Source organism: Acanthisitta chloris, unplaced genomic scaffold, assembly GCF_000695815.1.
Source record: "Acanthisitta chloris isolate BGI_N310 unplaced genomic scaffold, ASM69581v1 scaffold24085, whole genome shotgun sequence".
Classification (NCBI taxonomy): Eukaryota; Metazoa; Chordata; class Aves; order Passeriformes; family Acanthisittidae; genus Acanthisitta; species Acanthisitta chloris.
In genome coordinates, this window is record NW_008672495.1 from 39,835 (window position 1) to 51,802 (window position 11,968).

The following is an 11,968-nucleotide window of genomic DNA, read 5'->3' on the forward strand; positions in this document are numbered from 1 at the left end:
GCTGCTGGAGAGGTTATGGCATAGACTTAAGAAGAAAACTTAAAAAAAAGGTGATCAATTTAACTGTAACACTAAGTAGCACAAAATCCTCTTAGGCTGAAATCACAGGCTATGCAGAAAAATAGAGGAAGATATAACAGAAGGCACTGTCCTCATCCTACCTGCTTAGCTGATTGATTTGCTTTAGCATTTGACAGGGATATATCCTAAGCAATACCAAATGCATGGAGCCAAATAACAAAATCTTTAGGCATTCCTATGTACACTAACACATGCTGACAATAAATATTTGCACCCTTCAAAGATCATTTCTTGGAGCAGACAGTCCAAAGAACCCATGCCAAGGTAAGTCTAGTTTCCGGAAAATTAAAAAGCCTCAAAGAAAATTTAAGCATCCTGCCAAAAAGTGGAATTCTTGCAGATATCTTGATAAATATTTATTCAGAGCATGTAACAGTTGTCTTAAAATAATTATCCATTAAAAAGGAAGTTTTTAACAAAGTAAGGTAGGAGACTGCTTTTAACTAGGGAGAACCTTTACAAAGTAGAAGTTAGGTTGACAAAAGGAAAAGTAGAGGCACATTGTAATTCATCAAATGCAAAATTTGCTATGAAGTTAAGCTGTTTGATTTTTATAATTTTATAATTAGTTCTTTAAGAAACTGTTTTTAAGAACCATCAGAATAGGCAAATTTCACAGTAAGTTGGTAGATTAAATGATCAAACAATAATGGAGACTTTCAAGGTAAGATGATGAGAAAAATTGGGATTTTTACAGGGATGTTCATTATGGAAGTGCCTAAGAACCTTTCTTTGCAGGGTGGGTGGGCAGAGCTGTTGTAAATTGAAATGGCACTAAAGGTCCATGGCCAGGACTGGAGCCTGCTCCAATGGAGTGGAAAGTGAGAGAAGAACTGCTGAATCCCTCACTGTAGCGTGGAACTTGGCACTCAAAGCAGCTTTTGTGGTCAAGGTGAACAAAGTGACAATTCAGTCGTCAAACATTAAAAAAACACGGAGATCAGCAGAGCTACAGCCTGATGAGTTTTATGGAGTATTGGGAACTGGGCTAATTGGTAAGAGTATAATAAACACAATTTTCAGACCTACAAATAAATATAATGTGAAAAGATGACACTTTTTAAAGGCATCATTCTGATGGTCTTTTAGACTCTTCAAAGGTGTCAACCATGATTCATCTGACAGCTCCTAGTACAACCAACTTCTCATGGTACAAAACAAAAAGTTCTCTGCTAAATTATGGCTGTTTAAAGGTACATAAATCAATACAGTGTGAGGAAATTAGAGTGAGATTCTGCTAGGACCTGTTTCATTCAGCCTATTAAGTTTTGAGAAAGCGAGGGCAAAGTGGAAAGTTGGTTAAGCTATTTATTCACTCTGCAAGTCGAACTGGGATATAGGAGAGGAGGGAATTGGCAGAACAGAACTCCCTCACACAGGAAGGGTGTGATAGATGAAGTGTGGAAGCAGTAAATGGGCAGGGGTGCTCACCAAGGGGCAGCAGGTTTTAGTTAAAAGCAGAAAGGAGCAGATAGTGTGTTTGAGAATTCTGCTATTCCACTAGAGGACAGTAAGGATCTGCTTTTGTGATTACAGCAATGTAAGAACTACCCTTTTTAGTAAGCCAATTTTTAAAGACACTGATTGCCTTTAAAATGGCAGCTCTTTCCTAGCTGTTCTAATGCCAGAAAAGTTTCACCTCATCTTGACAAATCAATTTGAAACCTGTAGCAACAAGAATAGAAACAAAACTGATTTTCCTTCCAGAAAATAGGAGAAATTCCTCAAGGAATACCAGAAGTCTGTTCAACCTATGTGTGCCAAAAAGATAACTGAAATTTATAATTTTAGAAATTCACTTAGTTTTCTTTTTGCAGTAGTTTCCATTTATGGCTTACCTGTATTTTTAGCACTTGTGGAATAGCATGTATCTTTTGCCCAGAGGAAATGGACGGAAAAAGGAAGCCAGTCAAACAAAGCAAGAAAGCCTGCTTAAAAAAAAAAGTTCAAATATTGTTGCGTTTGTAATTAGCATTGTCTGTCTCCATCCTCTTCATGGCCCAGCAGCATGTTGTGATGGCAGTCAGCTGTGGTGTCAGAGGAGTGGATTGTGTTCTTTGAGCTTTGTGGGGTTTTCCACATCTGTAAGCATAAGCAGTGTGGAAAAAAAGCAAGAAAAAAAAGGAAATTTTGGATAAAAACTGTAAGCTGAAGTAGGTTTGTGTCTTTGGAGGAGATCAGGGCAATTGCCTAAAACCAATGTTTATGAGCCAAGTATTCATATATTTTGTTACATGAAGCCAATGCTCAGAAGCTGAGAGAGCAGGAGAAATTCCTTCAGCTGTATTAAAATATGAGCACTGAAATGGGAATCTCTGAATAGCAGTGCCTGTTGGGTCAGGCATCCACCATCTGACAGAACAGCCAGGACAGCCACAGATGTCTTCTGGTTTCCTCTCCTTGTCTCTGACTGTGTCTCAGGATTCAGGCTGCCTCTTCTCATTTTATGAGACGGGAAAGGTTAGCATAATTGATGCAAGGACTTGTGCACCTTACAGATATGTAGATAGATAATAGTACAATGCTAGCCATGACTGGATGAGCTTAAAGACTTGACGTTCACACAGTAAGAACCCCCAAAGAGATAGTAATATCTAAAAACCTCATCCATTTAACATCATCAAAAACAACCCCCACTGGAATGTGTTGAAGTGGCTTCTGAAAGTCATTTTTTTCTGAACTTGGATCAAGCTAATGCTCAGGAGTTCCAGCAGAGCTCCTTGTGGGCTACTGTAGTACAGTACACCCATCACCCCTGTGTTCCTAGTGATTCTGGGCATATATTCAAGCCTGTGATGTTCAGACATTGGTATAGGCCCAACAATTGTACGAGCTTCGAGCTAGTGACTGTCATTCCCAAAAACATAAAGATGGCAAGGTGGAGGCTTTAGCACATCCAGGGTGCTATCTATTCAGTCTGCAAATGGATCTCAGCCTGAGAAGTAAGCGTTTGATCAAAACCCATTTTTGGGGCTGCTTGAAGAACAAAAGTCAGGCAGATTGTTGGTAAAACGTCCCCAGGCAAGCTGTGTTTCCTGCAATGCCTGGGAGGCCAACTTGGTCATTAGTTGCTTTTAATTAGTTGTGCTTTTGAACTTTGCCTTTCTCATGCAGAAAAGATGAATGCCTTGTCCCTAATGAAGCAGGAGGAAAACAGTGTTTACTGATTATTAGAAACTCCTATCAAAAAAGGCCCAAACCCCAAAAAACAACAACAAAGAAAACCAATACAAAAACCCAAAGTCATAGGCAGGGGAAGAGCAGAGAAGGGAGCAGAAGAGAGGGATGAGTGCTTGGTTTTGGCATGTCATGGATATTGGTGGACACTTGTTTTTAGAAATAAGATTCTCAAAGGGGATTTCTGTATTCAAATAAATCACTTGTAGAGAATTTGGAAGAAGGAGATGATGATTCCTTTATCTTGTGTGTCTTAGTGCAGAAAGACTGCTCAGATTGAACAGAGTCTGTCTTTGCTTTGTTCCTGCACAGAGTGAGCATAACATTTCAGGACTGTTCTCTATGTACAAGTATGAGCAATTAACTACCAAGGGAGGGAGTGAGACAGTGCAGAAATAAGCCCAAAGTTTACCTCAGTGGAAACTGCTTTCGGCCTATGCAGTTTCTTCTGATAAAAACTGAAAATGTGAAGTGTTTTCCTCAGAATTCCTCTTGCTTCTTTAGTCTGTGCTTTGTAATGTGTAAAACAACTCACAGAAGACAACACAGTTTATATCATCTACAGCATAATTTCTGTGTGCAGATATACAGGAACACAGACTGCAAAGTGGTGGTTCAGCACAGTTTGGGTTGCTGGTCTTACAACAAGGATGTGCTATAAAAATGCACAATGCTTTTTGACCATCAAGACTGAAATTATGAGTCCTGTAAATATAGATAAATCTCCCCTCGATGGCTAATACTGATACGAGAATTTTTTTATGGGTTACAATTATTTTCTGTCTCCACTCTTAAAATCAACTTCTCCTCTTCAGAGTATTTTTTAGGATACATATAGGCTAGACATTTGGCATCCTGGGCACAGTGCTTGAGGTGCAAGCATCATCACAGCAGAGCCACATGGACTTCTGGGTGTCTGGGAAGAATTATTATATCACGTTTGTTGTGAAGAGAAGAACTGGGAGTCTCCAGTCAAGGGTGGCAATGTGTCTCCCACACTTCGCAATGGTGAGAGATAACCCTGCCCAGCAGGAACTTTCAGAAGGGCCTTTGAAAACTGCTTGTCCTTGGGTGGCATTTGCATTCCAGCTGTAGCCATGAACAAGGCTCATCAGTCTCATTTATAGTCAAGGCTCCTCTTTAGCATCCTGTTAGGAAAATTAGTTGGAGCTTGAAGTCAACATGGGTGAAAGGTTTCTCATTACAGATGGGAAAGTTGATTTAAGCTAAAAGCATATATTTATTGGGAAGGCATCCTCAAACTAGAATATGTTACCAAATCAGAACAGTAACATTTGGTACATACTTTCTACACCAATAGGTGACCCTGTTTGGAAGTAGCCAGTACACCACCAAAGTTTTAAGCACAATGTGGTGATCTACATGATATATTCGGACAAGAAAAGTGAGGAAAATATCACCAGAAATAATGGTAGGAAGAGTTCCATGTCTGCTTCTAACCATTTCTTCCACAAAGATACTACTTCTATGTGGTAATGACACATCAATATATTTCAGCTACTGTGCCAGAATAAATACAATATTAACCATAACTTATATAATAATACAAAAGATCTCTCCTTTTTCCCCCTTCTTATTTCTGAGTGGTTTACATTCTTACCTAGGACTTCAATTTTGAGTGAGAGATCAGTTAGGTCTTTGGGTTGTTAGGGATTTTTTTTGTTTTGATAGTACCAACTTTAATAACTGTTTTGAATTAATTTGTTTTCATTTATTTAATACCTTACCTGACATTGTTTATGCTTAGAAAACAGTTTCACGTGAAGAAGGCTTTAGGAAAAAGTCATAGTGCTAGAAAGGACAAAACCTTTATATGCCTGTACTCCAGAGCCAGTAGGAGTAGACAGGAGCCTGTGCTGCAGATCAGACACAGGTGAAACAAGAAGCAAAGGAGGCAAAATTCAGATCCAGTCATCAGCTCAAATCTATGTGGTGATAAAAGCCACTCAGCTCCCTCACAGACAAAATTACCAACTCGATGAGTCTTTTTAGAGCAGTTTTAAATAAAGTGAGAATAAAATCAGGCTAGATAAGAAAGAAATAACAATTTGGAGGCCTTTAGGAATATGTTACATGTGCTATACTTGTGCCCTTGGGTAAATCAGTTGTGGGAAAAGATAAAGAGATTAAATACAGTCTTTGAAATTACATTCCTAATGACTCACCATTTCAGAGAGCTTGGGAATTTAAGTTGCAATTGAAAAGAAGCATAAAATGAAAAAAAAAAAGCTAACATTATCTTGGATAATGTGTATCAGCTAATTAGTTGACACTCTTTTAATGTTGAACAGATGTCTTAGAAGAGGCAATTATTTTATTTCAAATTTTCTTTTACTTAAGCCAATTTGCAAAAATACAGGTACTCTCTCACACAAATGTAAGGGTGAATATAATTTGAACCAAGACACTAATAGCTGCAAATCAGAAAAGCTAATTTCTTATTTCTAGTCCATGGAAATAGCCAGCATCTCAAATTGTAGTAGTGTTCCACTTTGGAACAAAATGGCAAAATATTCCATTAAATTAAATCTAAAATAATTGGGTTTGAAATATTAGACTTGTTGAAGTATTTCATTCTGTCCTAATGCAATTCGGTTTATACCATTACTGTCAAATTAATAGAAGCAAGTGAGAAACTCGAATTCATCATGACAACCTTCTCTGAAATCACTGTGCTCTTTATGTGCATTTCTAAAGTGTGTCACTTGCTGGGTATCAGCTGAATACTTTTCAGTTTGCTGGCCTGTCAAGCACACTCTATTAATTGCTAATAAATCATTAAATGCTTGGCAAATCATTCAGAGAAATCACTGGAACTTTGGAAGTTTATTCCTAATAATCTGACACAGGCTAAAAAATAGGGAAAGTAAAAAACAGGCAAAGAATATATTTTTAGCCATAGTTCCCTTAAAGATGCTGTATAATTGGTCTCCTCACACAAACAGGTTCATTTATAAAGACATTTATGTTAAAGCAAACGTGAACTAGCACTGAAACAATTGTTTTTAAAATATGCCCCTTTGTGATGTAAACAATTTCCAATTCAGTATATATAAAAACAGATCTCGTGGTCTTTCTCGGGAGAAATCTTCCACAGAACCTGTTCATCCTTGGACTGAACTGGGAAGGACGTGAGAATAGGAACACTAAGAATTAAGGCATTTATTACCCAGAGCCTACAAATGATTATTCCAAATGGGTCTGTAAACTTGACATGACCTACTGTAGGGGCTCTCATCCATGTCCCTATAACCCATGGCAGCTCTTTTGCACCAGGCAAAGACACCCACGAGCTGCAGTAAGCACTGAGTCATTCTCCTAGAAGGAATTGCCTTCAACATACAGTTATAAGACTCATAGGAGTCTCCCAAAACCAAACATTTCTTCTTTCTGCCACCCTAATTTGCTCCCTAGAGGCAGCACCCTGCTTGAATCTGCTCAGCTCTTGTACGTCCTAGATGTATGCACCTTTCCAGGAACAAAACTGATGCTTACCTGCCAAGGACCATCACCTGCATTCCTGGTGGTAAAATATTTTCTCCAGGAATTTCCTATCTCTCTCACAATTCTGGATTCAGGCTTAGACTAACTTGAAAAGTTTTCAAAAGGGGATCTTGTTTCAGAGGGCAAGAGACTCAAACACGATGGAATTCAGCAATTAGAAAGCAAGGCACTATAACCCACATCCCACTGCAGAAAGCTTGGCTGTAGGTGGGGCACTGGCAGAGAACAAGCCCTGTGGAGGGAGTTTTGTGTGAAAATATTCTGTTTCCCCAGAGAAGCACATCGACATAAGGATGGCCCAAGGTCATCCTGGCAGATCCTGGCCTATTCTACAGGCACTTTTGAAACTCACCCATCTGTATTAACCTCCTCTGGTGGCTTTCCTTGTGCCATCATACAACTGGTGGCTGCTGAATCAAATATTTCAAATTGGTTTAGTGTATTTTAAATCTCAGTTGCCTCTTTTTCTGTGCCTTTTTACCACTCAGACAAAGGGAACTGCATCTTTTTTATAGATTTATGCTACATACTAGCCACAAATCAATTATGCAAGTGGAAAAATATCAGGAACAGAGCACAGAAAAATAAAATAATGTGATTATGTGTGTGGCTGCTGTCTCTGCAGTCCTTAAGCAGAATATCTGCTACTCTGCACATCTCAATTTTTTGAAAGGTAAAGAAAGCTACAACATAAAAGACCTGACATTCTTTGGCCATGGCTGATGCCGAAGGGAAGAATTTTTCAGGGTGGATTTCTGAGCTACCCACTCACTAACCTATTCAATTTTTTAAGTCTTTGGAATAATACAGGCTCATTTATTGCTAAGAAGTGGCCTGCATGTAACTTTATATCAAGGAAGTTTGATGAATTTTCAGCATGTGAAGTTCTCGGATTTTCCTGGCCTACTGACAGCCCTTCTGGGCTCTTTCTATTTCGCTACTTATGTGTGTACTTTAGGTATTTTGGTTGTGTTTTCAGACCATTCCACTTCCCCATTTTCACTGTTGCATTTCTTTTGGGGATCCTGATCTCACTGCCAAGCCCACAGTTATGGTATTGATAAAGCTGCAGCCCCTAAAATCCATACATTTACACATAGTATAAATGTATGCTTTTGTTTAACCAGAGCTTTCAAAGTAACCTGGGAGGGCAGAAAGTTTTCCATGTTAGGCCCAGTGTTGTTACGTGACAAAAGATTCACCCCAGAGAAACACAGAGGCATGAGAGCAGATGGGGAGACCCTAATAACACCACTGGGGACAGGAGTCCCTCTCTGCCCTTTGCAGGGCTGTCCTGGGGGACCCTCAGCCCCATGGGCCAGGGATGACACCCATGAGGGTGAGACAGTAGGAGAGGCTCTCCTGAGGGGGTTGGCATGTTATGGAATGCAGGGAAACAACATCTTGGGATTGCACAAACTTACAGGATGTTATGAGGAAGAACCAAAAGCAGCAGAAGGGATGGATCATGGTTTGGGGAATAATGAGTGGGGTAAAACTAAGGGAAAAAAGAGGCCAGTGCAAGTAACAGCAGCTGGTCAGTACTCTTGTCTGGCCATGCCACGCATCTCATTGCTGCTGTCTGATCTGCCTGCTCATTAAACTTTATTTCCAGCTATTTCTCTGTTGCTAGCAGGCAAGTGGAATAGGTGGCTTGGGAGCCATGTATCAAAGCAGGGATAGCCCAGGCCAGATGTCTGTCTGTCCCTGCCTGTGAGACAGCTGGAGGAGTTGGCTACTGGCACAGCCATGGGGTCCAGGCCAAGCACACAGAAGAGTGTGGAGTCTGGGGCTCACTGCAAGACCTGTGTGCGTGTGTGTGTGCGTGCAAAGAGAGGTGAGAGCATTCATGGGCAGCTGCCAGGCCAGACTGGTTGCCAGAGGGGTCCAAAGCCGTGTGTGTGTCTGTGTGTCTGTGTGTGTGTCTGTGTGTCTCTGTGTCTGTGTGTGTGTCTGTGTGTGTGTGTGTGTGTGTCTGTGTGTGTGTGTGTGTGTCTGTGTACATACAAAGGGGGTTCCGTGCCTGCAACTGAGTGGGGCTGGAGCCTTCAGGGGCATGGTGTGCCCCCCAGGTACCAGCAGCCACTGGATAGATTGGATGTATGAGGACAGTTCCTGTCCACATGGTGTATATGTATGTATTTCCCACACATGGACCTTCATGCTGATCAAATACAGATAAGGACAGGCCTAAATCTGTTTGTGCTGCTTGTGCAAGTGCTCTGTTTGCTGGCTGTGCTGGTTTTGACTGGAATAGAGTTGTATCTGTTGTACTGTAGCTGGTACTGAGCTATGTTTTGGATTTGTGCTGAGAACAGTGTTGATAACACAGGGATGTTTTTTTTCTTGCTGAGTAGTGCTTGCACAGAGTCAAAGTATTTTGTGCTCCTCATTGCACCCTGCTGGTGAGGAGGCTGGGAGTGCACAAGGAGATGGGAGGGGACAGCTGACCCCAAATGACCAAGGGTATATTCCATACTCAGCATATAGAGCCAGAGGAAGAAGAAGGAAGCAGGGGATGTTCAGAATGATGGCATGTCTCTGAGTCACTGTTAGGTGTGATGGAGCCCGGCTTTCCTGGAGGTGTCTGAACACCCTCCTGCCAGTGGGAAGTGGAGAATGAATTCCTTGTGGTGCTTTTGTCATGTGAGCAGCTTTTGTTTTCCCTATTAAACTGTCTTTATTTCAACCCACGAGTTTTCTCACTTTTAGCCTTCCACTTCTCTCCCCCATCCCATCAGACAAGAGTGAGCAAGCAGCTTAGCTGCCAGCTGGGGTTGAAGCACAACACTGGGTTGTGCTGTGTGGCCACATGTATACAGGTTTTGTGCATGTACCAATCTGGAATTTGCTTTCAACCCCGCTGTTCTCACCTGCTGGGCTGCTGGATCCAGCAACCCCAACACCACCAGTCTGAGGCTCTGCTCCACATCAGTGGGGATGAATGAGTGACCTAAAGTTTGATATTAAAAGAGTTTTAGACTACTGAGGTTTCTAAATGAAGGATTTTCTCTTATACAGGGTAGGCTTACAGACACATAGGTCCACCCAGTCTCTGCTGGTGGCTGTTTAGATATCTGTACTGGGCAAAGTAATTTCTGATTGCTGCACTGGCACCTCTAACTCAGTCCCTATGCAAACACAAAAGCCATAAACTATGAAGGGAGAAACTTTGAGCTGCCACAAGTGCAGAGGCTGAAGCTTCTTCCATCAGATTTAACTAGCACAAGGCCATGCCTCCAGGATGGCTGTGCCTGTGGGTTTCATTCTCTCATGCTGCAAGGGATTGCACAGCTTCCAGCACAAGATCATAAGCTACATGACCTGGAGCTGCAGGTCCCTCCCACTATCCAGTTACTAGGAATTTTCCAGTAAGTGAGACCCCATAAGAAGGTGTCAGTGATAAAAGCCAACCTGAGAAGAACCCTCTCAGTGTCAGCGTTGAGCACACTAATAAATCATTTAGCCCAGCCCGTTTAACCTTCTAAATACCAACCCCAAAGCAGCAATGCTTACATAAGTTTCTCCAGATCCTGTACAGATGGTCTCTGACCACTTACACTTTAAGAGAGCTCTCAGCGTGAGCAAGAAGTGCCCTGGATGGGGAAAGGCTTGGGCTGTTCACAGGAACAGTTTGCATGCTTAGCTTCAGGTACTAAACAGTGCAAAATAAAGCAGAGAGTATTTCCTGAGAGTCTCAGAATTCTGACCTTTTTCTGAACAAGGTTTTATTTGCTCCAAGCATCAGAACCATAAACAAGCACAGGAAAAACCTTCTTGTGAAAGCAGAGTAATGGAAACCTTTCAAACCCTTTAAAATTCCTGAGACCCTTTAAATTTCCCTTTTAAATTCCTGAGCTGTGGTATCAAGCAGAAACATCACCTCAGCACTCACTAGGATGACTGGCTGGGTTGGCTGTGATGCTGCTTAGAACAACTGACCCACTGCCTGACTGAGCAGAGACAGCAAAACACACAGGTGATGCCTTGTGTCCTCCCACCAGGATAACAAAAGACAGAGTGGATCAGGTCAGCCTTGTCCTCTTGTCTGCCTTTTGGTTCCAAATGAGACAGTTTCACTTTGCAAGTATTGCTAAGTGTGAGTCATTAGTCCACACTCTTACTTTCCCATATAAGGCAGATTTTTTAAGCAAACTTTTTTACCCCACACATTGATACAAGGCAGTTCTATCACAGGACTGACACACAGCTGGGGCTGGTTGCTAATTTCCTGATTTTTAATGCTTTCCATGAAAGAGGTGATAGCAAACAAACAAAAAACCAAACCAAACAAAACAAAAAAGTGGCAATAAACATACAAATATGTCAGTTCCAGAGGGCTGTTTTGGAGGTGTTCTTGGGGACAAGCTTAGGTATACCTGGTGATGTTTTCAAGCTTGCCAAACAACATTGTTTGGCCTCCTCTTTTTCACTGTGTTGTCATCTCCCATTTGCTTCTGTCCAAGCTGTGCTCTTGAAGGTGCTGTGACAGGCAGGAAGCTCACTCGGTCAGAGTCCTGCCTGTGGGATAGGGACAGGCATCTGTTCCCATCTGCATCACACTATTCTGACATCCACCACCCATGTGCAGGTATGGCCACTGCTACAACAAATCAGGAACATCCTCTGCCTCCAACAGCTGTACCAGCAGGAGTGTGGAGCACATCTCAATATGACAGTCCCTCAGCAGAAGCTACTTTTTGGCCTCCACTGTCATTTTCAGCTCCCAGATGAATGGGAGTTAGGATTTCATTCTACCCAACAGCCTCATGATAAGAAAAAGATTCAAACTTGGAGTAGCATACTAATTTAAAAGTCATAACACAGCAACAGTTGATAATGCACTAGCTCCACATAGTAAGGAGAGGTAGAGTTCCCAGCCCAGAACAATACTGCCAGGGGCCAGTGACTTTCCTAAGAAGTCTTCTGTCCCATTCTGCAGCACTTTGCACTCCTTGGACTTGTTCCCCTTTTTTCCAAGACACCCATCTGTCTGATTTGATTGGTAATAAATTAGTTTCCTGGTGTCAAGTCCAATTTGCCTGTGACAGTAGCTGGTGAGTGATCTCTCCCTGTCCTTGTCTTGACCCATGAGCTTTCTGACCTCTTTTCTGTCCAGCTGAGGAGAGGAGTGATAGAGCACCTTTGATGGGCATCTGGTGTCCAGCCACAGTCAGAGGCTGTG